Consider the following 15,202-nt stretch of genomic DNA (forward strand, 5'->3'; position numbering starts at 1 on the left):
GAAGTTGACATATCTTAGCATATTTGACATGCATTTGCACTATCTAGCACATGTTAGCATTCCCTAGAACGCCTTGGGACTCACAACCTCACAACTAGCCTTAAATTTTTTCACGACTTAGGAACCTAATCCAGTCCTTAGCTACTACAGTTCATGTGATGTTGGCTTGTGTCAACTGCAATAACTTGACCTATTTCACCTATTACAAGTAGATTATGCCTTGTTCACCTGAGGATTTCCTATAACTCATCTTAGGCCACTCATGTCCAGGCTCAAATTGTCCCACTTAAGAACTTACCAAGACAAGGATCACATCTAGCCATGGCCATAAAACAACTAAGAAACATATCTTACACATACAATATTTCACATGTATGTCTACTTCATATAAACAATAAAGAATTAACTAAGGGTTTACAAGAAATAGAAGATGCACAAGACATGCATGATATAAGCCGACACAAGTCAAGTGCCCTAAAACTTATTCACAATAATGTACAATATTCAATTGTCTAAAATAGTTTAAAACATGAGAATTTTGCCAAAATGTGCCACATGTCATATAAAAATAATAGCTAAGGGAAACGTAGTGTTGCACCTAGCACAAAGTCTCCCTTTGTCTAGAACTGCTTTAGCAAGCCTCTTATCGCAACCGTAGGATTGACTCTTGCAAATCCTATCATGAAATTTTCCTAACACAATACATCCTTGGCACACATGAATACACTGAAGCTCCTTAGTACACACTCTTATTTTCTCATTTCCATGCATTTTGACCTAGTTCTTCCTTGTGATGCCTCAACACTCCCTAACACTCCTCAACATGAATTGATATTGTCTGGCATGTGTTGGTGCACCTTCTCATTCGTTGTCATGCCCTGACCCTCCCTAGCTATCATGCCCTCACAACTAACCTTACTTAATTTGCAACTTGGAAACGCAACCAAGTCCTCACTTGACTACAAGAGCTTGAACAAGTTACGATTGCTACAACTAGACTATGTTGTTGATTTGTGTAACTTGGGAGGTACTCCAAAGGCCTAGTGAGATGGGTTTGTGTGAGTTTGGTCACAAAAGGCTTTGTGGGTAAAGAACCCAAACAAAGGGGTTTTGGAACCATGATGGGCTATAAAATCTAAAAGAAAATTAAAAAGTAAAATTAATATTTCTTAACGTCTAAGTGGATAAAATTCATAAGTTATAGAGGATTCCTAAGAAGCCTTGATAGGAAAAGCTATTTAAGGAGGAATTAGTATGAAGGTAAGAACATTAAGTGAGAAGGAGCTCATTTGATCAAGGAGGCCAAGAGAGATGTAGTGTTAAAGTAGGTTGAGTTAGAGGGTTGAGTAAGGGTTGCTAAAGGGAGTCCATTGTCATCCACCAAGAGTGAGATCATAATGTGAGAGTTCACAAGAATGTCAGATACCTTAATGGGTTCGAGCTAGCCAGTAGGATTTCATAGTGTTGGTTCCTGCAAACCTGTCTAGATGGCCCCCAAGACTAGTTGTTGCTACTGTTCAAACTGTTGTAGTGATGATTGGGTTCAACGATGTCTTAGTGGCCTTGTATTTCTTCCTTGACCGTCCTTTCTCTTGTTCCCTTGCATGCTTCATGCGGGCCAACATCGCCTGCAAGTCTGTGTTATGCTGCTCGACTTGCTTGGTCATTTCTTCCTCTATGTCGGGCGAAGGTGACCTTGCACCTTTGTCAAAGACCCACTCTATTTCACCTGTCTGTTTTTCCGTCTACTGGACGACATCGCGCTCTACCTAGGCCTTGTCAGTGGCTTCCTTCTTCCTTTTCTTATCCACTTGCGCCATCCTGAGCTTGGCCTCCTCCCATCTGCATTACGTGGCAGACTTTCTCACTCCCACCACCAAGTCTGTGGTAGTGGGCCAGTCTGCCAGCCAGTGATCAACTACTTCACCAATTGTGTCATCCATTGCCAAGTAAGGCAAGTCATACCATGTCTGCACAGGGTCCTTCCGCGCACTGATCGACACATGGTGAAAGTCTTCCTTAAACTTCACGTACCCTTACAGGTTGGAAAACACAGTAGGCGACGACCATGGCTTGTGATTGATAGCCATGTGGATGTTCATCTCCATCAAGATCTAGAAGATATTACTATACTTGATACACTGAGCATCCGTGGTTTCCCACAACAAAGTGCACTTCACTACTTCTGGCAGGTCTGATGTGTTGAGGGGAATTGACTGTCTTCCGGCAACTCCCAGGATACCAGCACAATAGATAGCAAGAGCCACGTGTGGTGGAAGGTCTTGTTGAGCTCCAATTCCTCACAACAGTTCGCAAGGAACTCACCAGAGAGATAGTGTGACCAATTGAACTAGACTCCTTCGGCGCATTAGGCTGCAAGAGCAACGACTGGTGCCGACACTTCATCTACGTAACACTTCCTCATAACCTTCCCTGCCAAAATCTACGTGGCCACCTTGACTATAGAGTCATTGATACTTGAGATGGCGTAGCCTCGTGGCTTCTTCACGAGCTTGAATTTCTCCTTCATGGCCTCCACGAGGGTCTGCTCACCACCTGTAGGGCAGTCGTGTGATCCGATGGATCAATCTGGTGGTGACGGGTATTAGCTCCTCCAGCCACAGACACCCATCATGCACCAAGCATAATAGTTGCTTGATAACTAATAATGTAATCAGGGTGTGATTCTAGTGCGACACCCATTGCAGGTTGAGCAGACTTGCCTTGTCTACTCCTTTTAACCACTTCCATGGTTCCTAAACACTCATCATGGTGGTTGTGTCAATAATGCAGTGCATTAGCTGCTCTGTCGCTAAGTGCAAGAACTTTTCATGGTCATCAAAGTCCCAATCCTCCAGTTTTAATAGAGGAACCTGCCCCAAGCGCGGTCCTTCAAAGACAATCTCATACAGCAGCATAGGGGTTTGCAAGGGAACCTTGCTCTTGTCAATGTCTTTGGGCACCTTGGCCTTTCTCTTGCGTGGAGGGATGTACTCAGGAAACTTAGTGGTAGGGTCAGCACCCTAGACTTCAACTTCCTCCACATCTACCCCCAAGTCTTCATCATCCATTAGGATGTCTTCAATTTCTTCCTCCTCTGGCTCCAGTTTAATGGCTTTGTGCTTTTCCTATGTAGTGGGCTTGTCCTTCAATAGGTTTCTTCTCGGTGACATGCGCACCGGTATTGTAGGTTGCTTGCCCTTTTTGTCCTTCGCACTCTCCTTACTTGGGGTTTGCTTCGGTTTAGGTGTCTGCGGTGACTTTGGAACTTCAGATAATACTTCTGCAACCTCTGGGGCAACTCCCTCTACCTCCAGAACAACTTCCAACACAAGTCCCTTGACTGCACTGCATCAGTGTCCATAAATTCTGCAGGTGTTGACATGACACTATGCAACAACTCATGTGTCTCCTTTGGCAATGTCTCAAATACTGAACTGGCTAGCAAAGTTTCGATGTTCTCATGGTTCATGTGTGCCTGATAGCTCAACAACTTAGTTCTCAAAATGTCAAGTGTTTGTCACTAGGCAGCTCCAATCATTCCCCCCACATTTGTTTCATTAATGCCAGATTGGCAACATATTTCCAAGGATCTTACCCATAAAGTTTGTCGTAAATGTCGGCTGCCCACTCCATTCGGAACGATTTCTACCGTCAAATCATGAATAGTGACTTTAACGATCACTTTCTGGCTAACCTGCATGATTTCTCCTTGGGTAGTGTAGCTCCCTTTGCACTATCGCGAACCTTATGACGTCTCCTTGCTTCGCACAATCCTCCAATCGTGCAGTTCCCCAACCCAGGTAGTGTAGTTTATAGTCCTGTGCCTCCTTTTAGCTGCTTGGAGTGCTAAGACTACGCTATCCTCATACAGTCACCTCGCCAGATCACCGGTGTATGGCTTCAATCGGCTACCATTCACCTTTCTTGGGAAGGGATTTCCATTCAATTTAACCAACTAAACTGATCCATCAACAGTAATCTCCTTAAAGACATAGGGCCCTAACTAGTACATTCTGAATTTCCTTGGAAATTTATCAAACTTGTTGTCTTATAATGAAACCATGTCATTTACCTTAAAGGCACACAACTTAATGTGCTGATGATGCCATGCTTTTTCGCGTTTCTTTTCAACCTGTTGGTGAAATACAGCTAGAAATGTTTCTTCCTAAAGATCAGTCAAATCCGTGAGCCTCTCTTCTGGGGCTCCATGATCCATCATACCCGTTAGTGCCACTATGCATAGACTAGGAAAAATTTATTCCGTAGGCATCATTGCCTCAATGTCATATAGAAGCCTAAATGGTGTCTATCCAGTCAACTTTTTGAATGTCGTCCGATAGGCCCATAGAACTGCAGGTGTGCGTAGGTCCCAATCACTTCGTTGAGCATTGTAAACCTTGGTCGACACCTTCTCCAGCACCTTATTGTATGCTGCCATTGTCCCATTAGCATATGGGTGACAAGGCATGCTTTTCTGGTGATAAACCTAAAATTCCTTTATCATTGCGCTGATTGTTTCGTTTAGAAAGTGCGTACCGCGATCACTCATCAAAATCTTTGGATAGCCAAATTGTGTTAATAAATACTCAAAGAGGAAATTTGCAGTAGTCACGGTTGTGCAGTCCTCCATAGGCTGTGCCTCCACCCATCGAGTCAAATACCCAATCACGGTGATAATGTACCGTGCCCCCATCTTCTTCCCTTAGGGTTGAATGGGTCCCACAAAATCTAGCGCCCATTTCTCAAATGGTTGTAATGTCATCTGTGGATTCAGAGGTATCTCATCCATTTATGATGGCCTGCCAGTCCTTTGAGACACATCACACACCTTACAATAATTTTTTCAATCCTAATGGAGGGTTAGCCACCACAACACTACGCATAGAATCTTCTGAGCGATCGCTCTTCCTACATAATGGCCTCCCACATTGCCCCCATGAGCATCCGTGAGGATACTACTCCTTTCAAACTCTGGTACATATCATCGTAATACTTCATTAGACCCCATTTTGTATAGATGCCCAGTAATGAACAAAAAGTCTACTGTGTACACCACTAACTCCTCCTTCTGGTAGACGGTGTAACCTTCCAGGGGAGTTCCTATCATTAGGAAGTGTATGATGTCTTCAAAATGATCGTATATGACATGTATTACCAATAGTTACACGTCAGGTAATCCCTCCACCAAATTAGTGGGCTCTTCCCCCCTTTAGATGCGCGACAGATGGTCTGGTTCTGTGTTCAGTTGTCGAAGCTTCACAATAACTTCAAAATCATACTCCTGGAGCAATGGCAACCACCTACAAATTCTCCCCCGCAACATAGGCTTATTGACCAGGTATTTCAATGCAGAATGATTCGTAAACATCTTAAAATGTCCACCCAACAAATAGTGTCTAAACTTCTGGAGTGCGTATACCATTGCTAATCCTTCGCACTCAGTGGTGGAATATTTCTTCTGAGCCTTGGATAACCTCCTGCTTACGAATGTTATAGGATGGTCCAACTCTCCTCCGCCAGCCTATGTTAGTACTACTCCCAGTACTATACATGACACGTCTACATGTACGTGAAACTTCTTCTTCCAATCCGGGAAGACTAAAATCAAAACATTGACCATTTTTCCTTTTAATACATCCAAGATCTTCTGACAGTCCTCGTTCCAACATAACGTGACATCCTTTTTCAACAACTTCTCCATAGGTGTAGTGATCTGGGCACAACCCTTGATAAATTTCCTGTAATACCCATTATGTCCTAAGGTTTCACATAACTGTTTTACACTCCTTAGTGCCTCCAAGTTAAGTATCACTCCAATCTTTGCAAGATCTACCATCAGTCCCTGCCTACAAACCACATGATCCAACAGGATCCCAAAAGGAACATAAAACAGACATTTCTTCAAATTGAGCGCAATCTGGTACCTTTGACAAGTATCTAGCATCAAGCACAAACTTGCTACATGGCCCTTTACCAACCCAAACACAGTCTAGTCATCAAAGTACACCTCTAGAAACTTATGAATGAATTCTTTGAATGCAGTAATGATTACACGCAAAAAAATTGCAGGCGCATTCTTCAATCCAAAAGGAATTACAGTGTACTGAAAACATCCCCACTCAGTCGTAAAGCTCCTCTCGCTTCTATAGTCAGTCGCGATTTTGATTTGATGGTACCCAAAGAACCCATTAGTGAAAGAGTATGCTTCCTAGCCATCTACATTATCTAATACCTCATCAGTGAATGGAGTTGGGAAGGGATCATGTACGCAAGCACCATTCGCCTTCCTAAGATCTACGCATATCCTTATTTCATCCTTTTGCTTCTTTTTTTGTACCACCATGGGGATTACCCAATCAGATTCTTCTATGGGCTCAATGATGCCTGCCGTGAGCATCTTATCTAGCTCTAAGTGGACCTTCTCCTTATACTTCAGATTGAGATGGTAAGGTCTTTGCTTAGCTGGCTTCACATCGGCTTTAACGTGATCTTGATAATGCTCAGGTCTCCTATTATACCATTTGGCTCTATAAACTTGGTAGCGAACAAATCCTAGTATTTGCATAGCAATTCGGTGACCTTGTCTACCATCGCGTCATCACAATAACCTCCGATCTTTGTGAATTTAGGCTTCGCCTCCATTCTTAGTTTGCAGTCCCTCAACCTCACAGTAACCCTCAATTTTAGTGATAATAATCTTTCGTGGATCCTTGTCTTCTTCTTCAGCAGTCACGTTATAGCATTCCACCGCGTGGCTCAACTGAGTAGTCCAATCAGGTTGAATTATATCCAAAGGATCCTACGGTATCCTAAAGATTGTTTCTTTAACTTCTTGTAGTGCTTCGTTAATACAGTCAAACCCATATTCGAAGCAAAACATCATTATGAATCCTTCGCGCAGAATATCCCATTCACCTGTGCCATGGTGGAGCTCTGTCTCCAAGTACCAGTTCATTGGGATGACATCCAAGGTATGACAAAACAAGTGCACCCATTCAGGTTGGGGCTTCACTCCATAAGCCTTAGCCCATTTGGCCAAGTGTGCACACGGGTCATCCTTCCCATCATATTTTTCTGTCATTCATACCTTCGTCTTCCAAAAGCGTGTTCTCATCATCCTCCTACACTCACGCCAATCATCAAAGCTACCCTTGTGCATAGCCCACCATCTTGCGGGTGTAGTGCACAGTGCCTAGTGCAAAGCTTGGAAGCACTTCCTTTCCAGTACCTCCCTTCCAAATGCATCCAAAAATACATATACATCATTCAGGCCATCGTGAGTGGGCATATTTCTTACCTCTGATGATACACAACATAAAGACCGAGTCATCATGTTACAACTCAGTGTGGTTACTTCACGCAAACGATTTTTCCAGCTCTCTAATTCTTCATCAGAGTCTGAGGTGTAGGAACTCTCGCGATCCCATGTAATTCGTCCATCTGCTGTAGAATTCACTCAAGCTTGGCCTTGCACTGTTATCTTATATATGCAATCCAAATCGTCATCACTTTCATAATTGCAGACTAGTTCAGTATAGTGCAATCCTTCAACAGGATCTAGGGGTACTATTACACGGAGCAATTTCTTTTCAAATATTATATTTCACTTCTTTCAGTTGATTACCGCATTCATGTCAGTAGCCCAATCAATGCCAAGGAGCGCAGGGTAGGAGTTGTTGTCATCCACAATTTCTATTACTTCAAAGTCAGCCAACGCGCTCGTGCCTTCAATATCTACAATCAATGATCTTATGTTGATTTTCCATCCTTAACTGAATTAGAGACCACTGCAGCACGGGCCTCCCCATCCACTCCCAAGTCTTCTTTCGTAAAATGTTCATGTTTGACCCCAGATCCAAAATAACCTAATCCATTTCATATTCTCCTATCTACGCAGCCAATCTCATCTCATGCCCTGTCCTCACATTATGCTTACCAATATTTCATACCACGTGCAGTTCACCCGGAGTGTTTCCGACACATCTATTTATAAGTTCCTGTTACGCCTTTATAGCCTTATTGTCACCTAGCAGTTTCATGTAGGTCTCTAGAAAGGTTGTAAGCATAGAAGGTTCCATTTCCTGATCTGGCCTATCCTTGTTCCCTGAGGTAGAGGCCTCAGCGAAACCCTTCTTTACCTCCATGAACAGTTTATGTGTGCGCTCCAAATAAATTTCAACCTCCTTTGCTGAAGCTTTGTGAACCCATGCGCTGTCTTCAGGTTGTTCCCCTTTATCATTGCCGTTTGCACTTCCACTTTAGAGCACTATATTCACATTCATATCCTCTTCGCGAGGCTCAGACCTCATCATCTACAGGTTCTAAGTCGGTTGAGGTAGCAGCGCCCCTTTATAGTGTATCCTTGCTATCAGTGTAGGACAATCTTCTGTCTTATGATCAAACCGAGTATAATATTTCCATGACGGACGTGATGGGTTAGTGCATTCATGCGCATAGTGTCCTGGTCCTTCACAATTGTAACAAATTAGATATCCCTGACCTCTGTTAGGTCTTCCTCTGCCTCGACCTCGTCTGCACACCTGAAAGCCTATCCACGCTATCCTAGAGTTCTAGTCAGGGGGCCGCATTTCTAATTGGACTCTACAGGCAAGTGTTCTATCCATCATTAATTTGTAACTTCGGCAGTTGCGCTCATCATTCCCTACCAACTTGTAGAAGTTTCAGAACAGTTGTTGCGGTGTTTGTACAAACTTCTGAAGCAAATGACAGTTATCCGTTGTATGTTTTCCTACTACGTGACATATAGTTCGCCACAACACAGGCCCCGTGCCTGACCCTGCTTGGGATTTCGGCCTCATTGGCATAAGTCCTCCTCCTGTGATATAGTTCACAAAGACTGGGTAGTGGTCCTTGTCATGCCCCTAACCTTTACATTTCAAGCACCATATTTCTTTGCGCACCTCCGGTCGAATTGTTTTGTCTTGCTTCAATCTTTGCATTTCAAGGCAAATACTTTGCAACTACACATGGATCTATTGAACCCCCATATTCAAGTCTTGCATCGGCATTTCATGCAGTCTCATTGCAATCTCCAAGGCCTCTGGCTGAGTCGTAATCTTCTATTGTGACAATGCAACCCTTAGGTGAGGCAGGAGCAAAGCCACGAGCCACTCGTGGTGCTGTCCATCTATTAAGTTCATATTAGCTTTGCAGATTTTGCACTTCAACCTGTGATCCAATTCCCAAGGAGTCTCACTTGGTTTCATCGCGATTTCCTTGAACACCACAATCGACTATGCCTCGGATTTACGCTTACTGAATTCTTTATTCAGTGTGTTCTAGATGTCTGCGAACCCAGCATTTAGGTTATCATTAGAGTAATTGATGTACCAGGTTATCACGTGATCCTATAGAACAATAACCAATGTTTCCTTCTTCATGTGCTCATCTATAATGCCCTGAGCTTCCCATACAGTTTTCACGATGAACCAAAACTAGTCCGGGTCCTCATTTCCTAAGCCCTTAAACAAAGTCAGCTTCACTGAATTTGCCATGCTGAACTGCGTTGGATGTGGTGGTGCTATGGGTGAAGTATCAGGTGACGATGGTGAAGTTGGAGGTTTTGTATGTGGAGGTATCAATCGTGGGAATCCCTATCTTATTAACTGAACTAAACTTTGTGGAGAAGCTTGCGCTACTCCCTCTTCATCACCCAATGTAGGTGAAATTAGTGGACTATATTCAGGACCCTTTCTTCCTTCATTCATGTGTATTTCAACTTCATGTAGCTCCGAACATCAAGGTATCTAAATAACCCATTTTGTGTAGAATACCATCTTAATCTAGGTATTTAATGGCTTCAAGTACTTACCTCGCAGACCTTTGAAAAAGTGTCACTCTGCCTCGCTGTAACTAATCGAGGTATTGACGCGAATGCAGTCACAAATCCTCCTATAGTGCAATCGATCCAATGATCAATAGCACGTGTGAGCTTATCCTCAGAGGCTTCTAGTCTCTATGCTAACTCTGGGGTCTAGATAATAGGACCGTCAAATCTCCACCTTCCTTGGCTATCCTCTAGCTTCGCGATCCACTCGTATAACTCAACTGGAAAGGAAAAGAAAAAGATCTCGTGGATTTCTGTATATAAGTACCTGTCCAGCCACTATTCCTTTGTTAGTCATGGGTTTATGTTCTCCTGCACCGTGACTTTATGGATCTTCCTATCCAACTAGTCTTTGATCTCATTCTTAGTTGGATTCCAATGATACAACATCGCACATCTCTTATTCATATTACGGTCTCCACAACAAAACATTTGTTGGCTGTGTGGGTCCTGACCCAAGTTTAGCGTTAGTTAGCCAAACAAATCCCTACACTATTGGCCATTTCGGCATCAACCCATGAAGTGCAGACCGCGATCTAAAGTCTCACTCGAAGCAGTATGGGGGGATGTTGGAACCAGGTTTCTGCACCCTGAGATGGTCGCGATGTCAGTTTATATCCTCTATTCCTAGTTTTTCACAAGTCACTAATATTTAGGGCTATGTGAGTCTATGCCTTTATTCCATCCTTCAGTACCTCTACGAAGGTGTACGATTGACCTTCACACAACCTTCACCCATGATCTCGATACTTTCACGCTATTATGACACGTATTGTATAGATTCCCAAGTTATCTTAATTGTTTTACTTATCATGCGAAACAATCCCAGTTAGCGTCGTGTAATCTGGTATTCTTACTTGCATTCATTTAACCAATATAATCACATATAATCACATATATTCACACATCACATAAATATTATAAATGAAACCCAAAATGTAATATAACCAGATGCATTAACAGGAAATAAATACACAAAATTTTCAAAATACTTCTCTTTATTGATATCTGCAGATTATTACAGACTCTATCTGCCCTGCGCACATAGCTACAGGGGTCTGCGCACTCAGCTACGGACTTCTACCCTAGTCTTCTATGTACTCAGCTGCAGAGACTCTACCTATGCTAAGACCTGAAATTCTAGGACTTCTCTACCAAGACTTGTCACTTCATTCTTCACTAAAGACTTCTAACTACATAGAGCTTACTTAATTAGCTCCTTTTTATACAATCCCATGATTTGCAGACCATGGGTAGATCTTTATAGCCTACTTCACACTTTACAAAATAAGGGTGGAAATCCATTTATTATTCATTACACCTTCATGCTCCGTGACCTCAAAATGTAGAGACTTTACAATTTTATTACAAAATTGACCCAAAACATGGGCTTTTAACCCCAAAATTATCCTTAGGGGAATGCATTCCCAACAACATCTCTGTTATAATATTGTATGCGGCCTACCTAGGATGTGAAAACACCTTGATTTAGCCTTCACTACCTCTGAACATTAGCGACTTGATGTAGGTTGACTGTGGCTAGGGTAAACACTCCCAAATAAGCTTTATCGACTCTCACAATAGTTCCCAACATTGATGGTATAGAAGCTCTACCTTACAGCCCACTAAACAAATATTGAGATCATAAAACAAACATACAAATACTATCTCCTCCCTCCTCAATTGATCATAAATTTTCCTCTTAACAAAATCCAATAGAAACTCATATCCATTTTGGAGTTTCTTAAATGTTTCCTCAGATTTTAAATTACCCATATCTATGTCAAGATAAACCAGCATTGACTTTCTCCTGTACACCTTTTTTAGGATAACAACACCTATTTTCTCATAATGAGATAAACCCAGCACTACATACTCATAATACTTCCCCTTCGGAAGATCAATCTCTCTAGCTAGGCCATTAGACGAGGGCCCTCTTTCACTATCTCCTGATTGACAATACTGAGAGATTTCACCAAATTGTCTTGCTAAAGAAAAATTATGTTCTTCACCATGAGGACCACTATATGCAAATGCATGAGAGAAATTTATTTCCCTACCATTAGTCCCTTTCAGATTGTGGATCAAAACCTCTCTCTTTAGAAAGTAACTCAAAATGTCACTAGATATCAAAACAATGTTCCTGCATAGAAATCCCACATGAAATTTAGCAGAATAGATAGAGTACATAATTGTAATTAGTAGCTCTAGATTTCATGATTAAGAGCGAAAGAAATACGTGCTAGTATATTCAATAAGCTAGTCATCTAAACGCTGCCATGTATCCATAGAATTGCCAGCCCAATAACAATTTTTATCAAAACTGAAGTTATGTAGCAAAAAAAAATGCCATTGTGCAATCTACACCATGAATCAATAAATCCCGTGCTCAGAAAAACATTGAAAATACCTGCCATTGAGGTGAAGCTAAGAAAGTTGCATCAAATAACCATAAAGAAGGATGATGTGCCCAAACGAAGATATGAGTCCATGCCTCTGAGATAATAGTCCAACCACATTATGAAAAGTTGTGGGAATAGCCTCCCAAAATGCAACAACAGTGTGAAAAATATGGGCCATGTATGCCAAAACCATTGAACAATAAAGTCTCTTACCTGTAAAATAATTGCAATGAATGTTGTTAATACAAGCTTTTTCCACTGGATCCATTCTGCCACTGCATTCTTAAATGAATCAAGGAACTCTTCTGCTATATTTTCATCTAGGTTTGTAGGTACATCAACGTTAGTGTTGGCTTTGTGAATTGAAGTGCCTCCTTGATAATAATCTTTTCCAATAAGGGTAGAATTCACATGAAACGTGGTCTTATGTGTGGATTGAGGACACTTCATACTTTGAAAAATGTCCCACTCAGTTGCATTATATACTTTTCTTAAAAAAAAGGCATATGCACATGGCAAGTTCACCTTTTTAACCATCCCAAACAAAAATGCATGGCCTATTTGTTCAACTCATAAATCTCCATATTTTTCTTGATGGTAATCTTGGTAATCCTCACACCACATAGCTTGTGCTTTTCTCCTATCAGTATGTCACCAAATGTGTGAACCTTTGCATTTTTTGCAAGCTATTATTCTTGAATTTGCTTGAAGACCTTCCCTCTCATCCTCAACATTAGAACATCTATATCTAAAAGGGTTGTGCCTTCCACTCATTTGGATACCACTTCTAAACCTACAGAGTTGACTGACTAGCTCCTCCCTCCTAACTGCATGATCATAAATTTTCCTATTAACTGAATCCAATAGAACCTCATATCCATTTTGGAGTTTCTTAAATTCTTACTCAAATTTTACATTTCCCATTTCTTTGTCACGATAAAGCATCATTGCCTTTTTCCTGTACTCCTTTTTTAGGACAACAACGTCTATGTTCTCATAATGAGATAAACCCAATACTACATACTAATCATGGTTATCTAAGAACACTTCCTCTTCAGAAGATGGATCTCCTCCAGCTAGGCCACTGGTCGAAGGCCCTCTTTAACTATCTCTAGACTGAGTGTACTGAGAGCTTTCACAAAATTTTCTAGCTGAATCAAAATTACATTCTTCACCATGAGGACTACTGTATCCAAATGCATGAGAGAAATTTCTTGCCCTACCACTAGTCCTTTAGATTGTGGATCAAAACCTCTCTCTTTACTTTCATTTGAATTTTTCTTTAGAAAGTAAATAAAAATGTCACTAGATATGAAAACCAGGTTCATGGACAAAAATCCCACATGAAATTTAGAAGAATAGATAGAGTACATAATTGTAATCAACAGCAATAGATGTTCATGATTCAGAGCAAAAGCAATACCTGATACTATAGTTAGTAAGCTAGTCATCTAAAAGTTTCCATGTATCCATAGAACCACCATCCCTATAACAATTGTTATCAAAACTGAAGTTGTGTAGCCAAAAAAAAATCCCATTGTGCAAGATACACCATGAATCAATAAATCCTAGGCTCAAAAAACATTGAAAATTCCTGCCATTGATGTGAAGCTAAGAAAGATACACCAAATAACCATAAAGAAGGATGATGTGCCTAAATGAATAAATGAGCCCATGCCTCAGAGACAACAGTCCAACCACATTATTAAAAGTAGAAGGAATAACCTCCCCAAATTCAACAATCGTGCGCAAAATATGGGTCATGTATTCTAAAAACCTATGAATAATAAAGTCTCTTACCTGCAAAATAGTTCCAATGAATGTTGTTAAAACATGCTTCAGTTGCTAGATCCATTCTGCCACAACATTTTTAAACCAATCAGGAAACTCTTCTATCATATTTTCATCTAGGTTTGTAGGTACATCAATGTTTGTGCCAGGTTTGTGAGTTGAAGTGCCTTGAGAATAATCTTTTCCAATAAGGGTAGTATTCACATGAAAAGTTGGCTTGTGTGTATTTTGAGGACACCTCATACTCTGGAAAATTTCCCACTCAATTGCATTATATTCTTTTCTTAAAACAAAGGCACATGCACATGGTGTGTCCACCTTTTCAAGCATCCCAAACAAAAATGCATGCCCTGTTTGTTCAACTCACCCATCTCCATCTTTTGGTTGATGGTAATCTTGGAAATCCTATGAACAATAAAGTCTCTTACATGCAAAATAGTTGTAATGAATGTTGTTAATACATGCTTCTGCTACTGGATCCATTTTACTACAACATTTTTAAACCAATCAAGAAATGCTTCTGTCATATTTTCATCTAGGTTTGTAGGTACATAAACATTTGTGTCAGGTTTGTGAGTTGAAGTGTCTCGAGAATAGTATTTTCCAATAAGGGTAGTCTTCACATGAAAAGTTGGCTTGTGTGTATTTGGAGGACACTCCATACTCTAGAAAATGTCCCACTCAATTGCATTATACACCTTTCTTAAAACAAAGGCATATGCACATGGTGTGTCCACCTTTTTAAGCATCCCAAACAAAAATGCACGCCTTGTTTGTTCAACTCACCCATCTCCATCTCTTGGTTGATGGTAATCTTGGAAATCCTTGCACCACCTACCTTGTGCTTTTGTCCTATCAGTATGTATCCGAATGTGTGAACTGTTGCATTTTTTTCAAGCTATTCTTCTTGAATTTTATTGAATACCATCCCTCTCATCCTTAACATTAGCACACCTATATCTAAAAGGGTTGTGCCTTTGACTCCTTTTAACACCACTTCTAAACCTATGAAGGTGACTGGCTAGCTCCTCCCTCCTCAGTTCATCATCATAAATTTTCCTCTTAACTGAATCTAATAAAACCTCATATCCATTTTGGAGTTTCTTGAATGCTTCCTCAGCTTTTAAATTTCCCATATCATTGTCAAGATGAACCAGCA

At 41.1% G+C, this 15,202-nt stretch overlaps 1 pseudogene; it reads right to left on the reverse strand.

The window, feature by feature from the left end:
* Positions 1-1,847: 1,847 nt before the first annotated feature.
* On the reverse strand, positions 1,848-14,151 carry LOC149161636 (uncharacterized; annotated as a pseudogene).
* Positions 14,152-15,202: the final 1,051 nt, after the last annotated feature.

Source organism: Pinus tabuliformis, chromosome 5_2 (genome assembly GCF_031772625.1).
Source record: "Pinus tabuliformis cultivar Carrire ecotype Pingquan chromosome 5_2, CPIR1, whole genome shotgun sequence".
Classification (NCBI taxonomy): domain Eukaryota; kingdom Viridiplantae; phylum Streptophyta; class Pinopsida; order Pinales; family Pinaceae; genus Pinus; species Pinus tabuliformis.